Source organism: Heterodontus francisci, chromosome 17, assembly GCF_036365525.1.
Source record: "Heterodontus francisci isolate sHetFra1 chromosome 17, sHetFra1.hap1, whole genome shotgun sequence".
Lineage (NCBI taxonomy): Eukaryota > Metazoa > Chordata > Chondrichthyes > Heterodontiformes > Heterodontidae > Heterodontus > Heterodontus francisci.
The window spans coordinates 59,662,973-59,676,191 of NC_090387.1; the positions used below are offsets into that span (position 1 = coordinate 59,662,973).

The window sequence follows — 13,219 nt, forward strand, 5'->3', positions numbered from 1 at the left end:
CCTGTCTATTACATCCTCTTTATCAATTTTAAACCCCTCTAGAGTCTGAATTACCTCCTCTTTCACTATTGTCTAGGTTGCATCTTCTTCCTTGGTAAAGACAGATGCAAAGTATTCAGTTAATACCTCACCTATGCCCTCTACCTCCATGTGTAAATCCCCTTTCTGGTCCCTAGTAGGCCCCACTCCTCCTTTTACCACCCTTTTACGATTTATATGTCTACAGAAAACTTTGGGATTTCCTTTAATGCTAGCTGCCAGTCTCTTTTCATGCTCTCACTTTGCTTCTCTTATATGCTTTTTCACTTCCCCTCTGGACCTTCTATATTCAGCCTGGTTCTCAATAGTATTTTCTACCTGGCATCTGTCATAAGCACACTTTTTCTTCTTTATCTTAATCTCTACCTCTTTTGTCATCCAGGGAGCTCTGGGATTTGTTTGCCCTACCGTTCCCCTTCGTGGGAATATACCTTAACTGTGCCTGAGCTATCTCTTCTTTGAAGGTAGCCCATTGTTCAGCTACAGGTTTTCCTGCCAACTTTTGACTCCAATTTATTCGCCCCAACTCCAATCGTACCCCGTTGAAGTTGGCTTTCCCCCAGTTAATTATTCTTACTCTGGATTGTTCTTTGTCCTTTTCTATAGTCAGCCTAAATCTTATAATACAATGGTCACTGTCCCCTAAATGCTGTTCTACTGATACTTGATCCACTTGGCCCACCTCATTCCCAAGAAGCAGGTCTAGCAGTGCCTCCTTTCTCGTTGGACTGGCAATATACTGCAGTAGAATATTTTCCTGAACACACTCTAGGAACTCTTGCCCCTCACTGCCCTTTACACTACTATTATCCCAGTCTATGTTTGGATAATTAAAGTCCCCCATTTTAACTACCCTATAACTTTTGCACGTCTCTGTAATTTCCTTGCAAATTTGTTCCTCCACGCTCTTCCTAGTGGCCTACAGACAACACCGAGCAATGTAACTGCACCTTTTTTGTTCCTTAGCTCTAGCCAAATTGATTTTGTCCTCGATCCCTCTGGGACATCCTTTTCTCCAGCACTGCAATGTTCTCCTTAATCAATGCTGCCACCCCTCCCCCTTTTTCCCTTTCGTATCTTTCCTGAACACCTTGTACCCAGGAATATTTAACACCCAGTCCTGCCCTTCTTTGAGCCAGGCCTCTGTTATAACCACAACATCATATTTCCACATGGCAATCTGCGCCAGTACTTCACCAATCTTACTGACCACACCTCATGTATTCACATACATGCACATTAATCCTGATTGAGACTTTATTACTTTCTCCCTTACTCTGATCGCACCTAATAACTTACTATTCTCTGCTCTAGTGCTATCTATCTCCCCCAGTATTCTGTGCACCTTGGTATTCCTCTGATATTTGCTCCTGGTTCCCACACCCCTGAGGAGTTACCAGTTTTACTTCCCTCCAATCTGAGCTCCCTCTCAGGTTCCCATCCCCCCTGTCAATCTAGTTTAAACCCTCCCCAACAGCACTCGGAAAATCTCCCTGCGAGGATATTAGTCCCAATACTGTTCAGATGCAACCTGCCCATCTTGTACAGGTCCCACTTGCCCCAGAACTAGTCCCAATGCCTCAGCAATCTGATGCACTCCCTCCTACACCAGTTCTCCAGCCACGTGTTCAATCACTCAATTCTCCTATTCCTATGCTCACTTGAACGTGGGATGGGAGTAATCCTGAGATTACTGCTTTTGAGGTCCTGCTTTTTAATCTCCTTCCTAGCTCCCTAAAATCTGCTTTCAGGAGCTCATCCCCCTTCTTACCTATGTCATTGGTGCCAGCATGGACCAGGACCTCTGGCTGTTCACCCTCCCCCAGAAGAATGTCCTGTAGCCATTTCATGACATCCTCGACCCTGGCAGCGGGGAGGCAACACACCATCCTGGAGCCCCGTCTACGGCTGCAGAAACGCTCCTAGTGCACGATATCTTGGGGCAGAACATCCAGCATCAGCAATTCTCAAAGAACAGGGGAGTTATGTGCAAAGTGGCAGAAGTGTGACACAGAGGTAGAAAAACATCACCTCAAGCTGCTTCTTCAGACATGCTGCCATAGGAAGTGCTGCATAGAAGTGTAGAGCTTTTTTGGAGCAGTGGAGTACCTCAGGAGTACCCACAGAGCAGCCTGAATGAAGGGTATTGAAAGAGTAACTGCTACGTTTCCTTTGCCCCTAATCTGGGAGCAGGTGAGAAGTTTGTTTGGCTGCACAAGGTTACCAAGGTAAGTGTGCTCACACTTTGCATCATTGAAAAATGTTTTTTCACAAGGTATCATAATGTCTCTTCACTATATGTTTGGTGCATTATGACAGCAGAAGAATGCCCAACACCTTGGCAATTGTTCACCTACTTTCCAGATGCACAGAGAGGCCTATGTTTTACCAGATCACTTGGCAGTGTTGCCAACATGATGTGTTCGCTGGTGGCTCATGAGATTTGACAAGTAATGAATACAAAATACATATTTATTGCTGCCTACATAAAATATTTGCAAGCTGCACACACACACATTAGTTTCTTGTATGGTCACTTGTGTGACTCACATCTTTTCTCATATTCCTTATTCCAATGTGTGTTCGAATAATATAATATGGTTAGAACCAGCTTTTCCATGTGCAGCCAGGAAATTACAACTCTTGACCCTGACAAGGAAAAGGCCCTAGAGATTCTGGGCATGGAGGCAATAGAAGACATGATGACAGTGAGATCAGAGGTCATCCCAAGCTCATGGCATGTATCATTCTGTTTTTTAATCTCCTCATTGACTCTCCCACACAAAGGGATACAGTCGCACTGCAGCATGGTATCTCACTGCTAGAATTCTAAAATAGATTATTTTCCTGCTCCTCTGGAGACCAATATGAGGAGGTGGCTGAGCCCAAAGACTAGCCTCAGCCAAGCACTGCTATTTTTAATTGGGATTCTGGCAAGCATGACCAGTCTGGTGAACGATTGTGCGCAGCTGTTGGGCTCACAAAGGGCAAAGTTTATTGTTGGAAGATTAAATGTTTTGGGCCCACGGGGATCTTGTGCTGAGCCAAGTGCAGGATTTTGTTTTATTTTGGAAGTGGTGTCTCATCTCTTTATTCTGCTGCCCCTCCATGGAGCTACTGGCTCTCTTCTGCAAGGGAGCAGCAGACCCCATCATGGCTGCTGCCTGCCCTGGCCACTTGCAGCTCTCACCTCCTGCAGACACTCAACAACACTAATTGGGCACCAAGCTTGTCTTCTGCTCAATTAGGGCATTAACAGTTAAAGATCGCATTGTATTAGTGATGCAGCTGAGGTATGGGGTAGGGATCTGGAAATCATCCAGGCGTCGGGTTCCTAACCCCATTTTTAAAATTCAGCCCCCTTTTTCTGCTAAATCTACACAAAATGTATTATCGCATGCTGTTTGCTACTTAACAGAATTTGTGATATTTTATTTTGAAAATTTCTGATAATATAGAGCACACCTAAATCATTAACAATTCATAAATCCAGTGTGCTTTGTTTTGCTTATTGCCAACACAAATTGGAACTGGTGTTGAAACACAATTTTCACTGGGTACTCCATTAGCAACATTTAGTGTGATGATACCAGAGAAGCTGATCCCAACACACTGACCTTCTGGATCTGGTTGTGTAAGGCAGAGAGCTCCTGTAGCATTACTGGATCATTGCTTACAGAGATGTCCACTTCAATTTCTCTTGCGTTATCAGATTAAAGTTGTCAGCGTGTTAATGAAGGAATGCTCCATTCAGTTCCTTGAAGGGTGAATATTGTTTTTCGGCACTTAGAGATTCTTGTCCAGTTGATGACATGTCAGAAAGTTTTTACAAATGTATATACAGAATTTCAAAAACACTTTCTTAATTGTATGGCAATTTCATATAAGAGACATGTTACTGTGTAATATAAACAGAAAATGCTGCAAATACTCAGCAGGGCAGGCAGGTTCTGTGGAGAGAGACACTGTGCTAGCGTTTCAGATCAATTACCTTTTATCAGTTCTGACAGAAGGCTGTCAACCTGAAATGTTAACTGTTTCTTTCCACAGATACTGCCTGACCTGCTGAGTATTTCTGTTTTCGTTTCCGATTTTCAGCATTTTACTTTTATTTAATTTTTTCTGCGCATTAGTTTTAAGATTTTTTTCATTCTTGGATGTGGCCATCATTTATTGAATGAAAAATCTTGTCAATTCAGTCTACGAGACCCAAGAATAACATAATATTTAGTTCAATACAAAGTATAGAAACTTTGGTTCTCAAAATATAGTCTGGGATCACTGGTCGTAAAACAACATTGGCAATTTGGGCCAACATTTGTGGCTGCAATTCATTGAATTCCTTTATATTGTTTAAAGAAACAGCTTTCAACTGCCCAGTCCTTAAGCTCTGCCATTGCCTCTTTAAACCTCTCTGCCTCCTAGCTTTTAAGGCACTTCTTAAAATCTACCTCTTTGACCAAGCTTTTGGTCACCTGTCCTGATATCCCTATGTGACTTTCTGTCAAATTTTGTCTGATGTAACCCCCTTTGAAGCATTTTTGCAACATTAAAGATGCTACATAAATACAAATTGATGTTTGGTAAAAGAGGAGAGTACACCAAGAAAATTGAAGATGTGAAAAATTCTGCTTTCCTATTTGGGAATATTAGCAAGACAATAAAAATTGGTACAGGAGTGATGAGTTGCACTTAAGCAATGCAAAGACAAAGAGAGAAAACACACTTAAACAGCTATCCAGAATCATTTAAGCCAAATAGTTAGGGGCATGGCAGAGAGGTTTTGGATCTCAAAATGCAACTGACAAAGGAGTAGAAAATTGCCAAAAGATGGAAAACACCACAGAAATAGGGAATGACATTGGGAAAATAGACACCAGAAATGGGTAGACCCTGAGGGGAGATAAATATACAATAAGGTAAATGCATGAACATCAGAAGCATTAGGAAAATAAGATTAGAATAAGAAAAGGGCAGCAGATGCATGGGAACACCACCACCTACAAGTTCCCCTCCAAGTCACACACCATCCTGACTTGGAACTATATCGCCGTTCCTTCACTGTGGCTGGGTCAAAATCCTGGAACTCCCTTCCAAACAGCACTGTGGCTGTACCTACCCCACATGGACTGCAGTGGTTCAAGAAGGCAGCTCACCACCACCTTCTCAAGGGCAATTAGGGATGGGCAACAAATGCTGGCCTGGCCAGCGACGCCCACATCCTATGAAACAAATAAAAATAAAATGTCTCTCAGAATGTTGATGATGGGGGATTCAGTGATGTTGGTGTTGTTGAAAGTCAGAGGATAATGGGTAGGCTTTCACTTGTTTGCGTTGCTTATTACCTGAAATCAATGGAAAATTGCAAAGTTTCTATCACGTTGACCAATCTGCAATGCCAGCTCTACCCCCAAGCAGCAAGTTGAAATCTAGCCCACTATACCTGTGAGTTCCTTCTCGCCTGCTGCCTGAGCCTCCTCTACAGCCTGTTCTTTGGATCGTGACAAAGGTTCACTCTTGCATCAATCACTCATTTGGAGGGAAATAGACTAGCATAATAGCAACTATTACATGACATTTTTTTAAGAGAATACACAATGGGTGTGAGCGTGTAATTTGCCCTTGTTTATTTCTTATGGCATGTTAAATGTTACTGAGAGTGAGGCCAGTGGAATATTTCACACAAAAACAGAAAATGCTGGAAATACTCAGTAGGTCAGGCAGCATCCGTGGAGAGAAAAACAGGGTTAACATTTCATCAGTGGAATATTTAGATTTGTATTTATAATTCAATTAATAAATAAAAGTCTGGAATTAAAAACTAGTCTTTGTGAACCATCAAACTGTCAACGATTGCTGCAAAACCTACCTGGTTCACTAATGTCCTTTAGGGAAGGAAATCTGCTGTCCTTACCTGGTCTGGCCTACATGTGACTCCAGATCCACAGCAATGTGGTTGACTCTTAACTGACCTCTGAAATGGTCTAGCAAGCCACTCAGGAGTCAAGGGCAATTAGGGATGGACAACAAATGCTGACCTTGCCAGTGACGCCCACATCCCATGAAAGAATATATAAAAAAATTCTTACTACTAATTAAAACATGGACAACAGAACTCACACACACCAACCTGGAAGACAAGAAAAAGTTGACCAACAGCTTCAAAAATCTGAAACATATCCAAAAGAGCTGACTGCTCAAAAGGAGCCCTGAGAATAGACCTTATGATATGCAATGATAAGGGGTTGCATTAATGATTCAGTGGGACATGGACTTGTGGTAAATGAATTCATAGACATATCCCACATTTGGTTACTTTTGTTGCAGGGGGAAAGGTTCAGTTTATTGCAGTGATGGGTGTGGAAATTACTGGAAGGGGTGTGAGTGCTGGAGGCATGAGATTGCTTTCTGTATGGGGAGGGTGTGGGGATCTGCACACTGGGAACATTTTGATTTTTGACAATTTTGTGGTGCATTTCTCTATATTTTGAAAACTGAGTGCTAGTGACTCTTTCTCCTGGAGGGATTACAGTTATTTTAAATAGAAAAGTATTTGTTGAAACTTCAATATAACTTTACAGGGTCCAGTTCCTTTCATTGGGAATCTAACCTACAGATAAGTCATTTTATTTTGTGAACTGAAACTTTACATTGCGCAACAATCCCAACCAGAGATTTGTTTTCCATATACAGAACAAAGGTTTCTCACATTGCATCTGCCCCTATTCCCAACCCAGCGGCAGCTCAAATCTGGTGGGAGAGTACTGAGCTTGAAACTGGGCACATGTAACTCCTTTAAATAAACCACTTTTATTTTAAAGTAGCTTTACTAGGGTAAAGATGATCCAGCATCAAAACAAAGCTATTGAACTGACTGATGATGGTTCAAACCCCAACATTAACCTCTTTGAGATGTCAATCAACCTGTTCTTCATTTCAGATTATTTTTGATTTTAAAAAATGAGGTTGGAAATATCTGCTGGTCGTATTGGGGAAGGCTTAATTCATTGGTATGGCATTCGTCTATCCACTATCCTACATTATTACAGTGACTACAGTTCAAAAAGTACTTCATTGGCTGTAAAGCGCTTTGAGATATCTTATGGTCGTGAAAGGTGCTATATAAATGCAAGTTGTTTATTTCAATCAAGGTGTTAACTGATTTGAATTAACTAGCCAACTTGATTGGTTTAGAGGACCCCCATTCCTGCCTTCCAGCTGATTCCAGTGGAAAATGCTGATAATTCTTCTTAAATGCTGACAAGTGGCTTGAAATGCTCACTGTCAGCTTTTCATTTATAAAAAGAAACTGATGATTAGAAGTGTGAGAATGGCACTGTTAAAGTGTTAAAAACATTTTGAAAGTTCATTAAACTTCCACTACCAAAATCTTGAAATAATTGTTGCCTTTTTTAGAGTTTGTGATAGAAATGTTTGCATTGTAAGTTGGAGGAAGTTGCAGCCAGAACTTTGAATCACATGTATAAGATAATATAATTTTGGTGCATTTGAAAACAGATCAGATTTCACTCAGGGAAATAGCCTTCAGAGAGACATTTTTGGGTTTACAATATTTAAGTACAGATTCAAAAATAACGAGTTATAGTTGTTGCGTGTGTGAATGTCCCAAATACCCAAACAGCTCCTTTTTTGATACTGATCATTTTTGTTTATAGGGAGAATGGGGAAGGAAATAGTGATGTAATGCCTAGGGAGGATTATTCCAGTGGAATAGCCTAGGCTGATTATCATCAGTTGTTCTTCTAGATCTTGTAAATAAATTTAGGGGTCCTTTTGAAAACATTGGTGTGTTGATTTTTATATATATATAGAACACTAATGCGTTTTCTAAAATGAGGTAAGATAAGAATCTTTCTTTGGTACATAATTTAAACATATGCTCAGAGGCAAATGGCAGTGAGTTACAAAGTTATATTTCAGTGAGGTATTCCAGTAACACCATAAGCCAACTGAGCAAATGACCAGAGTTGCATGGCATACAAAGCATCATCAGGGAAAAACCATATTGACCTATTCCTGCCAACCAAATCTTGCAGCGCTGATCCATACCATTATTAAAAAAAATCCCCCCATCAAACAACAACCTTCGCACTGACAGTCCGCTGCTTATTGGGTGACTGGCATTGTTTAGCTAATTGGGTAATACCCTTCAACAGATATAATGGTGCCAATAACTCAACTCAATACATGGTTGTATGTATTTGTAAATCACTATGAACAGAAATGCATTGTGGCTCGATCATTGATTCCTCAACCTATACTCTCAAAATACAAAAAAAGTTCATTGCAATAATCGATCTGAAGATGTGTCATTATGCAACAGGGATAGTAGTAGTATTAATGGGGAAAAGTCAGATTGGCTAATTGCTGCTAAATTACTGAGTATATATTATGTTTTGTAGCAATGCACCTTTTTATTGAGTTCTTTGCTGCATCACTATTTTGGATGATGTGGCGCATGCTATTTTGGGGATTGGGAGAGGATACAAGGCAAATCGTAAATTACCACTGGCCAAAATCATAAACCCACAAGGCCCATTTTAGTTTAAGCTGCACAACAGGTGGAGAGTAAGTGGGCAGCATCCACTGTTTGTCTGTTGATCACACTGTGAGGCCTGAGCCATTTTGAGACTCGGGTGCATGCTGCTGGTACCAAATTGCACTCCAAAGCATCCTTCTGGTTAGGGAGAACTGAAAATCCTATGCAGAACTAGTTGACAGTCAGAGCCTGGGAGAAATAGTTTCCTCCTGCAACAAAAATAAAACATGGAAACATAGAAAATAGGAGCAGGAGTAAGCCATTCGGCCCTTCGGGCCTGCTCCGCCATTCAAAAAAGAATTTCAACTGTTTTCTAAGCAGTCCCCAGATCCTCCAAGTAGGCTGCTCAATGCTGGTATAACTGGCCACAGTGACTGGGATTTTACAGTCCCCCCCTGAGGTGGGATCGGAGACGGGGGTAGGGGGCATGGAGTATTGCAATGGTTGGTGGGGGGGCGGCGGGACGAAGGGCCTGTCGCCTAGCGATCTTCCCGGAGGCAGGATAGACCGACAGTGGCCTTCCCACCCAGAGGCCAATTGAGGCTCTTAAGTGGCCTATTAACAGCCAATTAAGGGCCTCTTCCCACCACCGCTGGGATCTTTCCTTGTAAAATGAGGCACCCTCCCTGCAGGCCTGTTGGGGGGGGTGGGGGGGTCCCTCTGTGGGCAGTCTGGGTCCAAGGCTTCTGGAGTATTGGCAGTGGCCACTGCTCTCAGTGGCGCTGCTGATATCTCCGCCTCCAGCACAAAATCCTGCCCAGCGTGTGTGGTGCATACAGTACCTATTTGTGCTTTTACAGTTGTGGGGATCATATGTCCTTGATTGGCATATTATAGTCAGCCACCTGAAATAGGCAAGCATTCTAACTGCCCATCTCTGGACCCTATCTCTCATGGCAGCGGTTGTGTCAGCCTGAATGTGCTGGTAGGTTGCCCAATGCCATTTTCAGGCCACTCCAGCACAGTTTATGCTAGGTGGAAACACACAAATTCATCTCATTGTATGGCCTTCTCCCAGAAAGGAGTAATACATGCAAATAAAAAGCTGTTTCTTGGAGTACTAAAGTTTTGTTGCAGAAACATTTTTTTCTAGCAATGATATTTACAATGCATGTCATTTCCCCCTCCCCTACAACCTCTTTCCACCCACTTGGTGAGCCTACAAAGCTACCGTCTCCATTGCTGCTCATTGAGTGACTCATAGGGAATGGAGACGTGCAAAACTGAATGGATCTGAACTGATCCTGGACTCTCATAATAATTTCCAGTGTTCTACAATGTCAGCAGCACCTGGGGCAGATTTTCCTCTTGCTCTTGGGCACATACCTGGGTGGAGTATGTTGAAGAAAATTAGACTGGGACAATTACGCCTTCAAAATGGAGTTTACCTGTAATTTTGCCCATTTAAATAAATAACTAGGAAATCGGACAGGCTTTGTTACAAGCAAGTGATTCTTCCTGCCCAATTTTCCTCTATATACTCTGCCTAGGTGAATCACTACACCAAAGTACAAGAAGAGGAAAGTCTGCCCCAAATCATTACTTTCATACTTAAATCTTCAAACTGCAGTCGCACAGGCACAATGGGACTGTTTGAACCACTATAAAACAGGACCAGTTGAATGAAAAAGGTAATTAAAGAGGCAATTAATCTACTATTTATGGTTCCAGTAGATATAGACCTGTGCTGTACCCTCAGGTGAAAGTTACCAAAGAATTCACTTTATAATTCGACAATCTTAAAATAACACCTCACAGCCAGGTTCTTAATGGGAGGAATACTTATCTTCAATAAGCCAGTGTAATGCAAGAGACAGACTTTATAAAGGATAAGTCCAACTTTGAAAGTGAAAATACAGAAAAAATGATATGCCAGCTCTAAAGATTAATAGAAAAAAATGATGTGACTGGTTGAATAAAAGAGCTAATTTTACATACTATAAATTCAAATTTCTTCCCAGCAGGCGACAACTTATCTTGGGGACAGATAGGCTATAATTTTCAGAGAAGAAAATCACATTGCATGTGGCAAGGGAAAATTTAATTGTATCTGCTTAAATTATTAGGATTGTAATTAGGGTTTACCCAAATGTCATACGGCTGCAGTACATTAACAGAACACAAGAGAATATGTAACCTCACTGAAAGCAGAAGGGAACCTTGGCTGATGAAATCTGAATTTAATGCAAACTGTGATACCACTCTGGGGGGGTGGGGGTGCAACAATGTCTAACTGCTGAAAAATAAATGCTCTAAGAAACCAACATTTTTGTAAATTGACTTTGCTCCAGATTATGCAAAGTATAATCTTTAAGAAGCGCAGCAGTTTCGATCGACTATTCATGTTCCATTTGAAGACCAAAGACAATAAGCACCATACCTTGTAATACTGTAGTTACTTCAATTAATGATTAGATTGTAGGGCTCGAGTGAATTGTTTTCCTTTGTGGATATGTGGTGTTTTTACAGAGACAAAAAGGATCATTATAAAATAGAAATAAGAACTTTTGATCCTTGGTTCACCACTGGAGCATGACTCTGGCAAGGAGACAATGGCATCAGGTCCCCCCTACGTTGCAACATTGATTCTTTCTTGTTTCAATTGTAGTTTGCAATCTTGTCCTGTGTGGGAGAGAAGCCAGAAAAACCACATATTATTTTCTTATTCATGATTCAGTGCATGAGGGACGTGACAATATGCTTCAGCATTAAATAACCTTGTCATGTCAAATTTGTTTCCATTCTTAATAAACAAAATGCTTCCCAAATCCTTTTTCTTTTAGTGTAGTGTCGATATATTTATACTATGAAAGAATTCACCACAAATACTAAGACAGAGCCTTGCCAGTTGCAGTGTTCCCCTGGAGTGATACCATGCCAGCTGTCATGGGCATAGAGGCAGCAACAGGACTTTAAAAAAAATGATTCTTATGTGCCACCTTACATTACAGATCAGAAATTGTTCTTGTGAGCACTTGCTTATTAATTTGGATATAAACTAGGTTTGTTTTACTGTAAGATGTAGCGAAAAGCTTGAATGAATATGGTAAAACTATTGAGGGAGGAGTCTGATTTTTCTTAATTTACTTCATTATCTCCATTTTTTTTCCTTATCCATTTCTCACCTGGAGCTGATGACTCGTGATGGAGTATGTTTCCATGGGTACACCCATCTCTTGTATCCACTTCAAATCAGCATTCTTCATGGGTGACCTTGTCATTTGCACTGATGTGCTGGACTCCTCCATCTTTGAGGATGGTGATATTTGTGGAGCCTCCTCCTCCTGTTAGTTGTTTAATTGTCCACCACCATTCGCGACTGGATATGACGAGACTGCAGATCTTTGATTTGATCCGTTGATTGTGGGATTGGTTAGCTCTGTCTATCGGATGCTACTTCTGCTCTTTAGCATGCATATAGTCCTGTGATGTAGCTTCACCAGGTTGGCACCTCATTTTTAGGTATGCCTGGTGCTGCTCCTGGCATGCTCTCTTGATCCCCTGGCTTGAACCAGGGTTGATCCCCTGGCTTGATGGTAATGGTAGAGTGAGCGATATGCTGGGTCATGAAGTTATAGATTGTGGTTGAATACAATTCTGCTGCTTCTGATGGCCCATAGCGCATCATGGATGCCCAGTTTTGATTTTCTAGATCCGTTCTGAATCTATCCCATTTAGCACGTTGGTAGTGCCATACAATATGACGGACGGCCTCCTCATTGTGAAGTCGGGACTTCGTCTCCACAAGGACTATGCGGTAGTCACTCCTACCAATACTGTCATGGACAGATGTATCTGTGACAGGTAGATTGGCGAGAGCAAGGTCAAGCAGATTTTTCCCTCTTGTTGTTTCCCTTACCATCTGCCGCACGCCCAGTTTGGCAGAAACGTCCTTCAGGAGGCAACCGCAATCCAACCCAACCCAATAGTAAAACCATTCTCTTTTTAAATAAAAATTCCAATTTCCATTTCTTTAATTATTGTCCTACAATAATTAAAAAGACCCAACCTTTTGATCATATGAACAAGAACATTTTACACTTTTAAGTAGCATCTTTTAATGTGAAAAATGTCGCATGGCGCTTTACTGAGGGAGGGAAGAATGATTAAGAGGAATAAAGAAATGGATACTGATCCATGGTAGAAGAATTAAGAAAGATGTCTGATGGATTGGACAAAAAGAAGTTAAGGGTTGCATTAGGTCAAAGGAAGTGAAGGTTTTTGAGGGTGAAGAGAGAAGCAGAGAGATAGTTTAGGGAGGGAGTTCCAAGAGTCGGATGAAGGCAGAGCTGAGGCAAAGGGAGGAAGGATACTCAAAATGCCAGCTGGAAGGCAGAAGGCAGCAGGAAGTACTATAAGACTGGAGGAGTCAGTGAGACCACAGAGAGATTTGAGGATGAGCATTTAAAATTCAGTATGTGGGTTGGGGGAGGCGGGGTCAGGTAACCCCTGTAGGTCAACAAGGAGGAGGAGGAGTGTGTTGGGTAAGCATGATTGCATTCTGGGGAAGGATACAGGTGGCAGCTTTAAACAAATTGAAGTTCATAAGTAGATGCAGGATTAGAGACTGGCAAAGAAGATGGTGTCCATCTCAATTCAGCATACCTTTTTCACACCAGC

The 13,219-nt window shown here is 41.6% G+C and overlaps 1 protein-coding gene across 1 annotated transcript in view; it reads left to right on the forward strand.

Annotated features, from left to right (window-relative positions):
• Positions 1–13,219, forward strand: part of slc6a2 (solute carrier family 6 member 2) — a 164,089-nt gene that overhangs the window by 25,317 nt on the left and 125,553 nt on the right. The gene's annotated exons all lie outside the window — the stretch shown is intronic.